Here is a 12,675-nt window from a genome sequence, read left to right as displayed (position 1 = left end):
CTGTGGAGTGCCTCTGTGCTCCGGCGCGAGCCGGAGCCACACCGGCTGCCGGCTACACCAGCCGAGACCTCTGCCTGGCGTCCTGTGTCTCTTTTATACCTGGGAATTTCCCCGTTCTGGGGGCAACTAAGATCCGTCTGGAAATGCGTCCCCGACTCACCCTCTCTGCGCATCCAGCGAGAGCTTCAATCCTGGGTTGTTCTCACAGCACCATCTTGAGTCCTCCCCCTAAAATAATATTTTTAAAAGAAAATGTGCATTGAACAAAGATATTTTCAGACATTCAAGGTCTCAAAAACTTTTTTTTTTTCTTTTTTTTGAGATGGAGTTTCGCTCTTGTTACCCAGGCTGGAGTGCAATGGCGCAATCTCGGCTCACCGCAACCTCCACCTCCTGGGTTCAGGCAATTCTCCTGCCTCAGCCTCCTGAGTAGCTGGGATTACAGGCACGCGCTACCATGACCAGCTAATTTTTTGTATTTTTAGTAGAGACGGGGTTTCACCATGTTGACCAGGATGGTCTCGATCTCTTGACCTCGTGATCCACCTGCCTCGGCCTCCCAAAGTGCTGGGATTACAGGCATGAGCCACCGTGCCTAGCTAAAAACTTTTTTTTTAAAGACAGAGCCTCACTCTGTTGCCCAGGCTGGAGTGCAGTGGCATGATCTTGGCTCACTGCAACCTCTGCCTCCCAAGTTCAAGTTCAAGCGATTCTCCTGCCTCAGCCCCCTGAGTAGCTGGGATTATAGGCACACACCACCATGCCTGGCTAATTTTTGTATTTTTAGTAGAGACAGGATTTCACTGTGTTGGCAAGCCTGGTCTCAAACTCCTGACCTCAGGTGACCCTTCCACCTTGGCCTCCCAAAATGCTGAGATTACAGGTGTTAGCCATCGCACGCAGCCTCCTTTGTATCTTTTTTTAAATTATTATTTTATTTTTTATTTTATTATTATTTTTTTTTGAGACGGAGTTTCGCTCTTGTTACCCAGGCTGGAGTGCAATGGCACAATCTCAGCTCACTGCAGCCTCTGCCTTCTGGGTTCAAGCAATTCTCCTGCCTCAGCCTCCCGAGTAGCTGGGATTACAGGCATGCGCCACCATGCCCAACTAATTTTTTGTATTTTTAGTAGAGACGGGGTTTCACCATGTTGACCAGGATGGTCTCGACCTCTTCACCTCGTGATCCACCCGCCTCAGCCTCCCAAAGTGCTGTGATTACAGGCGTGAACCACCGTGCCCGGCCCTTGTGTATCTTAAGAAGCAACCAGAGGATGTGCTTCACCAATATGGGAGACTAAATCAAGAAAGAGGAAGACATGTACTGCAGGAAGTAAGAGATCTAAAGCAGGATCAGGGAAATCCTGAAGTGACAGCTGTCCCCCAACATGGGGGTAACCAGTCTCAGTAGGCCTGGCATGGTCAGCACTGTCATCATCAAAGTCCTCTCTGCCAATTCACCCTTGTTTAGCCTGAGGATAGAGTGCCTGCCTGGGTGACCCTGACCCAGGTCCTTATCAGCAGTTGTCTTGTCTTGAGCATGTGCTGATGAAATTCCTTCCCCTCTCTTCATCTAAGGACAGTCATTTACAGAGCAGCCCTCTCTGTCTGACCAGACTTCAGCTGTGACCCGTACCTGGGCCATACTGTGTCTCTGTCAGATGGTTGGAGTCTAATAAGTTGTCTGTTTCTCAAGAGTTACTGCAGACAGAGGAAGTCTCTTGTTAACACTCAGAGGACCTAGAGCCAGACTATGACCCAGACACTCTGTTCAGCATATTTTTCTCATGACAGCCTTCAACAAATGATGACAACATTGTCTTTTCCTTATATAACCAGGTTTGTTATTGCTACTTGTTTTCAAAACTAAATAATTTAGTATTTAAGAATATATGTACAGATGATGGGGCTTTGGGGAAGAGCAGATGAATGATGAGCACAAAATCAAGAAAGTATTTGAGAGCTGGGCACTGTGGCTTGAACCTGTAGTCCCAGCTGCTGGAGATGCTGAGGAGGGAGGACTGATTGAGCCCAGGAATCTGAGACCAGCCCAGGTGACACAGCAAGATCCTATCTCCAAAAACAAACAGGCCAGGCATGGTGGCTCACGCATGTAACCCCAGCACTTTGGGAGGCCAAGATGGGCAGATCACCTGAAGTCAGAAGTTTGAGACCAGCCTGGTCAACATGGCAAAACCCCATCCACACCCAGCTAATTTTTGTATTTTTTAGTAGAGACAGGGTTTCACCATGTTGGCCAGGCTGGTCTTGGACTCCTGGCCCACCCAAATGATCTGCCCGCCTTGGCCTCCCAAAGTGCTGGTATTACAGGTGTGAGCCACCTCACCCGGCTCTGAGAGTTGGGAGTTTAAAGTAGTGTATCATGAGTAAATGCAATTCTTATTAAGCCTTCAAGGTCTCTTATAAAACCAGACAAACATTCTTTATTAAATTAATAGAAGATGGCTGTACACTATTATATCTGTGTTGGTCTCTAAGGGCCCTTTCAATTTCTGAGTACCCAAGCTTTATAGAAACTGAAGAGTAGTTAATTATATTTCTTTGGGTTACTTAAAATCACTGTTTATTTGTGACACAAAATAACCTTACTTTCCTAATCAAGTTGAAAGAAAACTGTTAGATATAGTGTCCACTTGGAGATGTATCCTCTACTTGTTTTGCTCTCTAAGTAAAGGGTTTCAGTGTGCCAAGAGAGCAGACAAATAGAAAAATGACACAATCATTTTTGAACTAAAAAGACAGTACAATTCACTATATTTTAAAAATCGCAACTTGGCCAGGTGTGGTGGCTCATGCCTATAATCCCAGCATTTTGGGAGGCCAAGGCAGGCAGATCACTTGAGGTGAGGAGTTCGAGACCAACCTGGCCAACATGGTGAAACTCCATCTCTACCAAAAAGTAGCTGGGTATGGTGGTGCATGCCTGCAATCCCTATTACTCGGGAGGCTAAGGCAGGAGAGTCACTTGAACCTGGGAGGCGAAGGCTGCAGTGAGCTGAGATAATGCCACTGCACTCCAGCCTGGGTGACAGAGTGAGACTTGGTCTCAATAAATAAATTAATTAATTAATAAAAAATAAATAAAAAATAAAAATCACAACCTGGGCAACATGATGAAACCCTTTCTCTACAAAAAAATACAAAATTTAGCCTGGCATAGTTGTGCACATCTGGAGTCCCAACTACTTGGGAGGCTGAGGTGGGACATTTGCTTGAGCCTGGGAGACTGAGGCTGTAGTGAGCTGAGATCGTGCTGCTGCACTCCAGCCTGGGTGCTGGAGCAAGACCCTGTCAAAATCTGTATACATTTTTCTAAAACACATATTTTGAAATGGAAATGCTGAGTCAAAGGGTATACATGTTTAAAATTATAACACTGCAAATTATCACCCAAAACGATCATATATTTTTATTTTCCCATCACCAGTAAAGTGAGAGTGCTTATTCTAAACACTGTCGTCCACACTGAATATTATCAATCTTTTAAATCTTTGCTAATGTAAGAGGGGTAAAATAATTTATTGTTATTATATTAATGTGCACAGCTGGACCTGGTGGCTCATGCCTGTAGTCTCCACTACTCAGGAGGCTGTGGTAGAAGAATCACTTGAGCCCCAGAGTTCAAGATTTCAGTGAGCTATGATTGCACTGTTGCACTCCAACCTGGATGACAGAGCAAGATCCTGTCTTTAAAAAAGAAAAGAAAAACAGAAATTTAAGAAAAGAAAAAAATGCATATTAAGGTGCATTTCCTTAATTTTCAGTGAAGTTTAGCATCTTTTCAGAGATTCATTTATACTCCTATGATTCATCATCTATGGGATTCTCATCTAAGGAATAGTGGCCAATGTAATACATGGCAAATTTAATTTGACTCTAAAGTTTCTAAAATATCTCCTTTTAAAAGCTGTACTTTATAAAAGAGTAGAATATTGCATTCTGTAGATAACCTAGAGACACCTTTTAAAAAATTTCTGAAGGTTTGGAAACAAATTGGATGAAGAAGATAAAGATGAGTTCTAATTTGACTTCACCCTTAGTCAGTGGCAATAGATGGTCTATTACTCTATTTGTACCCTTTACCTCCTCTAGGACATTTAGAGAGGTCTCCAGAGGTAGTTATGTTGTTATTTCAATGCAGAGAACAGCAAGTACTTCATGTGAGTATCCGTCATGTGGAAAATACTTGAGATAGTAAAATGCGAATTTGTCCATGATTCATTGTTGTTGACTATTTTTTCCATATACTTCTTATCTCAATTCTGAATGTATTTCTAGCATTAAAGCCTTGTTAGTGTAACAGAACCTGAATAGATATAAATTTAATTTTTTTTTTTTTTTTTTTTTGAGAAAGAGTTTCGCTCTTGTTACCCAGGCTGGAGTGCAATGGCGCGATCTCGGCTCACCACAACCTCTGCCTCCTGGGTTCAGGCAATTCTCCTGCCTCAGCCTCCTGAGTAGCTGGGACTACAGGCACGCGCCACCATGCCCAGCTAATTTTTTGTATTTTTAGTAGAGACGGGGTTTCACCATGTTGACCAGGATGGTCTTGATCTCTTGACCTCGTGATCCACCCGCCTCAGCCTCCCAAAGTGCTGGGATTACAGGCTTGAGCCACCGCGCCCAGCCAATATAAATTTAATTTAAACTTTGTTTTTAAGAGATGGCAACTCATTATGTTGCCCAGGCTGGAATGCCGTGGCTATTCACAGGCACAATCATTGTACACTGAAGCCTTGAATTGCTGAGCTCAAGTGACCCTCCTGCCCTAGCCTCCCAAGTAACTGGTACTATAGGCACGTGCCACCATACCTGGTTAATTTACATTTTTAAGGTATACAACTCAGTGGTTTTTAACATATTCAGAGTCAACCATTTAGTAATTCAGATAACCATCACTGTTATCTAATTTCAGAATATTTTCATCACTCAAAAAAATATCCTATACCCATTAGGTCACTCATCATTGCCTCCTCCTCCCCCTAACTCCTGGCAACACTAACCTATTTTCAACATACATATTTGCCAATTCTGGATATTTCATATAAATGAACTCATGCAATATGTAGCCTTTCGTGTCTGGCTTTTTTCACTTAGCATGCTTTCAAGTTCCATCCACGCACAGCATATATTAGCACATAATTCCTTCATGTGACAGAAAAAATTCCACTGTTTGTGTAATATATACCACTTATGTTTATCCATTCATCAGTTGGTTGTTTCAACTTTTGTGGATATTGTGAATAATGCTGCTATGAACATCTGTGTACAAGTTTTTATGTTGACATATGTTTTCATTTCTCCTGGATGTATACCCAGGAGTAGAACTGCTAGGGTATATACTAACTCTTTACTTAATCACTTGAGGAATTGCCAATCTGATTTTCCTAGTGGCTGCACAATTTTACAATCCTACCAGCAATGTATGAGAGTTCCAATTTCTACAAATTCTTGCTAATTGTTATTGTCTGTCTTTTTTTATTATAACCATCCATTCTGGTGAGTGTGAAGTGGTATCTCATTGTGGTTTTGATATTCATTTCCCAGTTACTAATAATATTGAGCATCTTTTCATGTGCTTATTGTACATTTGTATATCTTCACTGGAGAAATGTCTATTCAATTCCTTTTGCCCACTTTTAAATTGTATTGTTTTGTTTTGGGGTTAATTTTTTTTTTTTTTTTTTTTGAGACAGAGTCTTACTCTATCCAGGCTGGAGTGCAGTGGTGTGATCTTGGCTGACTGCAACCTCAGCTGCCTGGGTTAAGCAATTCTCCTGCCTTAGCCTCCCAAGAAGCTAGGATTATAGGCGCCTGCCATTGTGCCTGGCTGATTTTTGTATTTTTAGTAGAGACAGGGTTTCACCATCTTGGCCAGGCTGGTCTTGAACTTCTGACCTTGTGATCCACCTGCCTCGGCCTCCCAAAGTGCTTGTATTACAGGTGTGAACCACCGTGCCCAGTGAGGGTTAATTTTTTTAGTTGATACATAATAGATGTACATGGTTTTTTGTTTGTTTTGTTTTTGTTTTTGGAGACAGAGTCTCACTCTGTTGCCTAGGCTGGAGTACAGTGGTGTGATCTTAGCTCACTGCAGCCCCCACCTCCTGAGTTCTAGTAATTCTTGTTCCTCAGCCTCCTGAGTAGCTGGGATTACAAGTGTGCAACACCAGGCTCTGCTAATTTTTGTATCTTTTAGTGGAGAGGGGTTTTTCACCATGTTGGCCTTGAACTCCTGACCTCAGGTGATCCACTTCCCTTGGCCTCCCAAAGTGCAGGGATTACAGGCATGAGCCATGTTGCCCAGCCTTTCATTTTCTTGACAGTATTATTGGAAGCATAAATGTTTTTAAATTTTGATGATAAATTGCATTTTAAAAATACCTTTGGATAGAGGATAGTGTGTCCCTACAACAGAATAGTTTCATAGAATTTTATAGCAAGTAGGAAAGTAATTCAGGAGTATATTACAAGAAGAACAAGAGGAACTAATTGACAATTCATTGAAAGGAAAAATATTTTAATGGGTAGGAAATTAAATTTCACATAGTTAATATGTAATAACAAAGGCTTTTTAATATATTTGGACTTCTTTTCATATGTGTAAATGTACATAAAACAGATTGTAAGAGGTTATTACACAAAACTCAAGCCAGAGAAAAATCCGTACTTACCCCTAAACCTGACTAAGTGGGACTGAAAGGAAACCAGAGTCGATTACTCAAGTTAAGGGGCTGGTGTCTGTAAATGACAAATGGCTATATTAAAGAAGTAATTAACTTCATATAATGAACTATTGCTAGTTATATTTTAATTAATAAAAATTGCTCTTGAGATAAAACTTTTTTATTAATTTCTCCTCTCTCTTTAGTAGTTAAAAGAAAACTACATTCAATATGCATCTGAAACTTTTACAACAGCTCATGCAAAGCATACAAAGTTAACAGCTTATAAATTCTCCTTACCTCAAGAAAGAAAACAGGCATTAAAAACCATGAACCACTATCGTGTCACTCCTGCTAAAATATTTCTCCAATGTACTTTGGGCTATTTATTTCCTTCCTGTAAATACATTCTACTGTGGTTTAAATAAACACGAAGATACTGAAAGTTGGAGAAGGAATGGATCAGGAATTCTGGTAGGCAGGTGAGGTTGAAATAATAGTGGAACTCTTAAAAGGTAAGTTTAGAAGCAGTCTCATCAAGCTTGGGTCAGTAGCACAGGCAAGAAGGGCAATATGGGGGTAAGGAACCTATTCAAGAAGTCTAGCCAAAAGAATTCAGAATTCAAGCACAGTTAAGTAAAAGATATAAGGCACTAGCAGTAAGCAGGATCTTCACACCTGGGAATTTTTACATGCTTGAAGAAAGAACTGAATTCTCCAACCTCGCCTGAGTTTGCCACGGAGGTCAGTGGAGTATCTGGCTGGAAGAAAGAAAGTAGTAGCTTCTGACATAAACGAATCCTGACAAGATGATGATGATTGGGTACCTGGTAGAGTTTCTAAAATTTTGGAGCCATGTGTATTCTTCAGAGGGTTCTTTATAATGACAAATATAAGATGAGTTGAAGAAAGCATTTTATCTATATCTAGGGAAAATCAATGTTACCAATGGCACTAATGTTCAGCAGATCAGTTAGAATGGTTTGGTTGTAAATAATTAATAAAACCCACTCATACTATGAATAAAATCAAACAGTGAGGAAATTTACTATATCATATAATAAGAAAGCTCAGAGGTAGGACAGGGTTGATTGATGCAGTTGTATTACAACACCATGAAGGATCCAGGGTTCATCCATTCCTTTACCCTACCATTCTTGGTAACAGCATTATCCTCAGGCAGTAGCAAGATTATTGCAGAAATTCTTTTTTTTTTTTTTTTTGAGACGGAGTCTTGCTCTCTCGCCCAGGCTGGAGTACAGTGGCACAATCTTGGCTCACTGCAACCTCCACCTCCTGTGTTCAAGCAATTCTCCTGCCTCAGCCTCCCGAGTAGCTGGGACTACAGGCACATGCTGCCATGCCCAGCTAATTTTTTGTATTTTTAGTAGAGACGAGGGTTCACCATGTTGGCCAGGATGGCCTTGAACTCCTGACCTCAGGTGATCCACCTGCCTTGGCCTCCCAAAGTTCTGGGATTACAAGCATAAGGCGCCATGTGCAGCCTATTGCAGAAATCCTTGTAACTCAGCCATGCCAACATGCAGAGAAAGAGAAGTACTCTTAGGAATGAGAAAGTATTTCTAAGAACCCTGCACACTTGGCCACACTTCCACTCTAGAACCAATTATTGGCAAGGGGATGGTAGAATAACCAGAATTGGTTTAGACTGGTCATCTGGAGTGGAATAAATGACAGGGAGTCAACTACTTATACTCAGTAAAATTGGCCAGGTGTAGTGGCTCACTCCTGTAATCTCAGCTTTGGGAGGCAGAGGCGGGCAGATCACTTGAGGTCAGGAGTTTGAGACCAGCCTGGCAAACATGGTGAAACCCCTCTCTACTGAAAATACAAAAATTAGCCTGGCATGGTGATGCATGCCTGTAATCTCAGCTACTCAGGAGGCTGAGGCAGGAGAATTGCATGAACACAGGAGATGGAGGTTGCAGTGAGCTGAGACTGTGCTCCACTGCACTCCAGCCTAAGTGACAAAGCAAGACTCCATTTTGAATTGAATTGAATTTTACTTTTGTTGGGATTTCCTTAAATTTCCCTTAAATTGTCTATAACTATTTCTAGGCACCTAAGCTCACTAGCAGATCTGTGTCTTTACTAGGGCAGGCCAAGTCAAAGGTGTTGACAGAGCTGTAAACTATAAAATAGTGCAAAATTCCTGAATGAAAGCACCAAAAATAATTTTGTAAGGGAGGTTATTTTTTCACAAACTCTAAGTATACAAATTCTAAAGTGAAAGAAACAATAAAATATAAGGACTCAATTTTTTTCCCTTGATAACTCTACTTTAGCTAATTGATTTCATTCAATATATACCTGTAGCAGTGGTTTTCAAACCTCTGATCATAAACCACAATAAGAAAAACATCTTACATGGTAATCTAAACACACATACACACACACACACACACACACACACACAGAGTTATTTATTTTTTTTTTTTGAGACGGAGTTTTACTCTTGTTACCCAGGCTGGAGTGCAATGGCATGATCTCAGCTCACCGCAACCTCCGCCTCCTGGGTTCAGGCAATTCTCTCGCCTCAGCCTCCTTAGTAGCTGGGATTACAGGCATGCGCTACCATGCCCAGCTAATTTTTTGATTTTTAGTAGAGATGGGGTTTCACCATGTTGACGAGGATGGTCTCGATCTCTTGACCTCGTGATCCACCCGCCTCAGCCTCCCAAAGTGCTGGGATTACAGGCTTGAGCCACTGCGCCCGGCATAGTTATGTTTTTAAAAACTGAAACAGAAGCTCACAAAATGACAATTGCACTTCCCATGGATGCAATAGTTTCTTTCCTTCCTTCCTTCCTTCCTTCCTTCCTTCCCTCCCTCCCTCCCTCCCTCCCTCCCTCCCTCCCTCCCTCCCTCCCTCCCTCCCTCCTTCCTTCCTTCCTTCCTTCCTTCCTTCCTTCCTTCCTTCCTTTTTTTGAGACAGAGTTTTGCTTGTTGTCCAGGCTGGAGTGCAATGGTGTGATCTCGGCTCACCGCAACTTCCACCTCCCAGATTCAAGCAATTCTCCTGCCTCAGCCTTCTGAGTAGCTGGGATTACAGACATGTGCCACCGTGCCCAGCTAATTTTGTATTTTTAGTAGAGATGGGATTTCTTCATGTTGGTCAGGCTGATCTTGAACTCCTGACCTCAGGTGAGTTCCCCACCTCAGCCTCCCAAAGTACTGGGATTACAGGCATGAGCCATCGTGGCCGGCCCAGTTTTCTATTTATTTGATTTTAAAACAAGTGGTAGCTGAGTGATGTGTGCTTGTAGTACCAGCTACTTTGGAGGCTAAGTTGGGAGGATCACTTGAGGCCAGGAGCTTGAGACCACAGTGTGCTATAAGCTTTAATGATGTTTTGAATAGCTACTACACTTCAGCTTAGCAAGAACTTGTCTCAAAAACAAACAAAAAATAAGTATTGATTCACATCCATGAACTTGATTTCATGACCCACTAATAGGTCTGACCTGCAGTTTGAAAACAATATTCTAGGTTAAATGGATAAGGAATGTCTGGCGTCTTTAATACAAATCCTGCTCTTCCATAGCAGGAAGAGGAGGGAAGGAGATTGTCTATATGGGCAATGGTGAGAAGTGACTGAGCTTCTTAACCCCTGTTTTGGAAGTCCATGTTTTACTTTTTTTTTTTTTTGAGACAGAGTCTTGCTCCGTTGCCCAGGCTGGAGTGCAGTTGCACAATCTTGCCTCACCACAACCTCTGCCTCATGGGTTAAATCGATTCTCCTGCCTCAGCCTCCTGAGTAGCTGGGAGTATAGGCACCCACATCATGCCCACCTAATTTTTTTTTTTTTGCATTTTTATTTATTGTATTTTTTTATTTTGGGGTGTTTTTTTTTTTCTGGAGACGGAGTCTTGCTCTGTCACCCAGGCTGGTGCAGTGGCAACCTCTGCCTCCCAGATTCAAGCAATTCTCCTGTCTCAGCCTCCTGAGTAGCTGGGACTACAGGCGCATGCTGCCATGCCTGGGTAATTTTTTGTATTTTAGTAGAGATGGGGTTTCACTTGATCTTAGCCAAAAGACCGAGAAGCGATTTTTTGGTTTTCTTCTTTTTTTTTTTAAATGGAATCTCCCTCTGTCACCCAGGCTGGAGTGCAGTGGCACAATCTTGGCTCACTGCAACCTCCGCCTCCTTGATTCAAGCGATTCTCCTGCCTCAGGTAGCTGGTACTACAGGTGCCTGCCACCACACCTGGCTAATTTTTGTATTTTTTTGGTAGAGACGATGTTTTGTCTTGTTGGCCAGGCTGGTGTTGAACTCCTGGCCTCAAGCAATTCACCAGTCTCGGCCTCTCAAAGTGCTGGCATTACAGGTGTGAGCCACCACACCCGGCCCTATTGCCACATTTAGAGAACAAGAATATTTACCTGTTTTTTTCTAAGTGTTTTATAATTTTAGCTCTTACACTTAAGTCTTTGATCTGGCTGGGTGTGATGGCTCACACCTGTAATTCCAGCACTTTGCGAGGCCAGGGCAGGCGGATCACCTGAGGTCAGGAGTTTGAGACCAACCTGGCCAATATGGTGAAACCTCATCTCTACTAAAAATGTAAAAGTCAGCTGGGTATGGTAGTGGGTACCTGTAATCCCAGCTACTTGGGAAGTTGAGGTAGGAGAATCACTTGAACCTGGGAGATGGAGGTTACAGTGAGCCAAGACCAAGCCATTAATTATACACCAAACTGGGCAACAAGAGCAAAACTATGTCTCAAAAAAAAAAAGTCTTTGATACATTTTTGAGTTAATTTTATATATGGTGTGAAGAGTCCAAATTCATTCTTTTGCAGGTGGCTGTCAATCTGTCCCAGCACCATTTGCTGAAAAGACTATTCTTTTCCATTAGATTGCCATGTCACCTTTATCAAAAATCAGTTGATTACATACACATGGGTTTATTTCTGTTTATCTACATATTTTACACTTCATTTATTCCTAAGCATCTTATTCTTTTTTATGCTACTGTAAATAGAATTATTTCTTTTTCTTTTCTTTTTTTTTTTTTAAGACACGGTTTCACCATGTTGGTCAGGCTGCTCTCGAACTCCCAACCTCAGGTGATCCGCCTGCCTCAGCCTCCCAAAGTGCTGGGATTACAGGCATGAGCCACCGCGACCAGCTTAGAATTATTTCTTAGTTTTACTTATTTATTTATTTATTTAGGTCTAGTCAAGTGAAGCAGTGGGAGTGGAGAAGGAACAAAGAAATCTGTAACTGGTTGTGATCAATTAGTTGTAAACATTACTGCACTTGGACCAGCCCTTAGTTTTATTTTCTAATTGTTCATTGCTAGTGTATAGAAATAGTTGATTTTTGTATATTGATTTTGTGTCCTAAAAGCTTGGCAGTGGTGGTTTATGAACTCTAAAGTTTTAATCATGAATTTCTTTCTTTTTTCTTTTTTTTTTTTTGAGACAGAGTTTCGCTCGTTACCCAGGCTGGAGTGCAATGGTGCGATCTCGGCTCACCGCAACCTCCGCTTCCTGGGTTCAGTCAATTCTCCTGCCTCAGCCTCCTGAGGGTTTACAGGCACGCGCCACCATGCCCAGCTAAATTTTTGTATTTTTAATAGAGACGGGGTTTCACCATGTTGACCAGGATGGTCTCAATCTCTTGACCTTGTGATTCACCCTCCTTGGCCTCCCAAAGTGCTGGGATTACAGACTTGAGCCACCGCGCCCGGCCTATCCTGGATTTTTAATTTTTTCTTTCTTTCTTTCTTTTTTTGAGACAGGGTCTGTTGCCCAGGCTGAAGTACAGTGGTGCGATCTCGTCTCACTGCAACCTCCACTTCCCAAGGTTCAAGCAATTCTCATGCCTCAGCCTCCAGAATAGCTGGGATTACAGGCACACACCATCACCCCCAGCTAATTTTTTGTATTTTCAGTAGAGATGGGTTTCACCATTTTGGCTAGATTGGTCTCCAACTGTTGAACTCAAATGATCCTCCCACCT

General features: G+C 42.1%; 1 protein-coding gene across 2 annotated transcripts in view; it reads right to left on the bottom strand.

The window, feature by feature from the left end:
* Window positions 1-12,675, bottom strand: part of LOC144581732 (spermidine synthase-like) — a 49,395-nt gene that overhangs the window by 17,583 nt on the left and 19,137 nt on the right. For both annotated transcript variants that reach the window (XM_078366433.1, XM_078366434.1), the window contains one exon: window positions 161-228. The gene's annotated coding sequence lies outside the window, so the exon portion shown is untranslated. The remainder of the gene's footprint in view (window positions 1-160; window positions 229-12,675) is intronic.

The sequence above is a fragment of the Callithrix jacchus genome, chromosome 3 (genome assembly GCF_049354715.1).
Source record: "Callithrix jacchus isolate 240 chromosome 3, calJac240_pri, whole genome shotgun sequence".
Taxonomy (NCBI): domain Eukaryota; kingdom Metazoa; phylum Chordata; class Mammalia; order Primates; family Cebidae; genus Callithrix; species Callithrix jacchus.
Note: the sequence above shows the minus strand (reverse complement) of the source record. Positions and strands in the feature narration are given on the sequence as shown.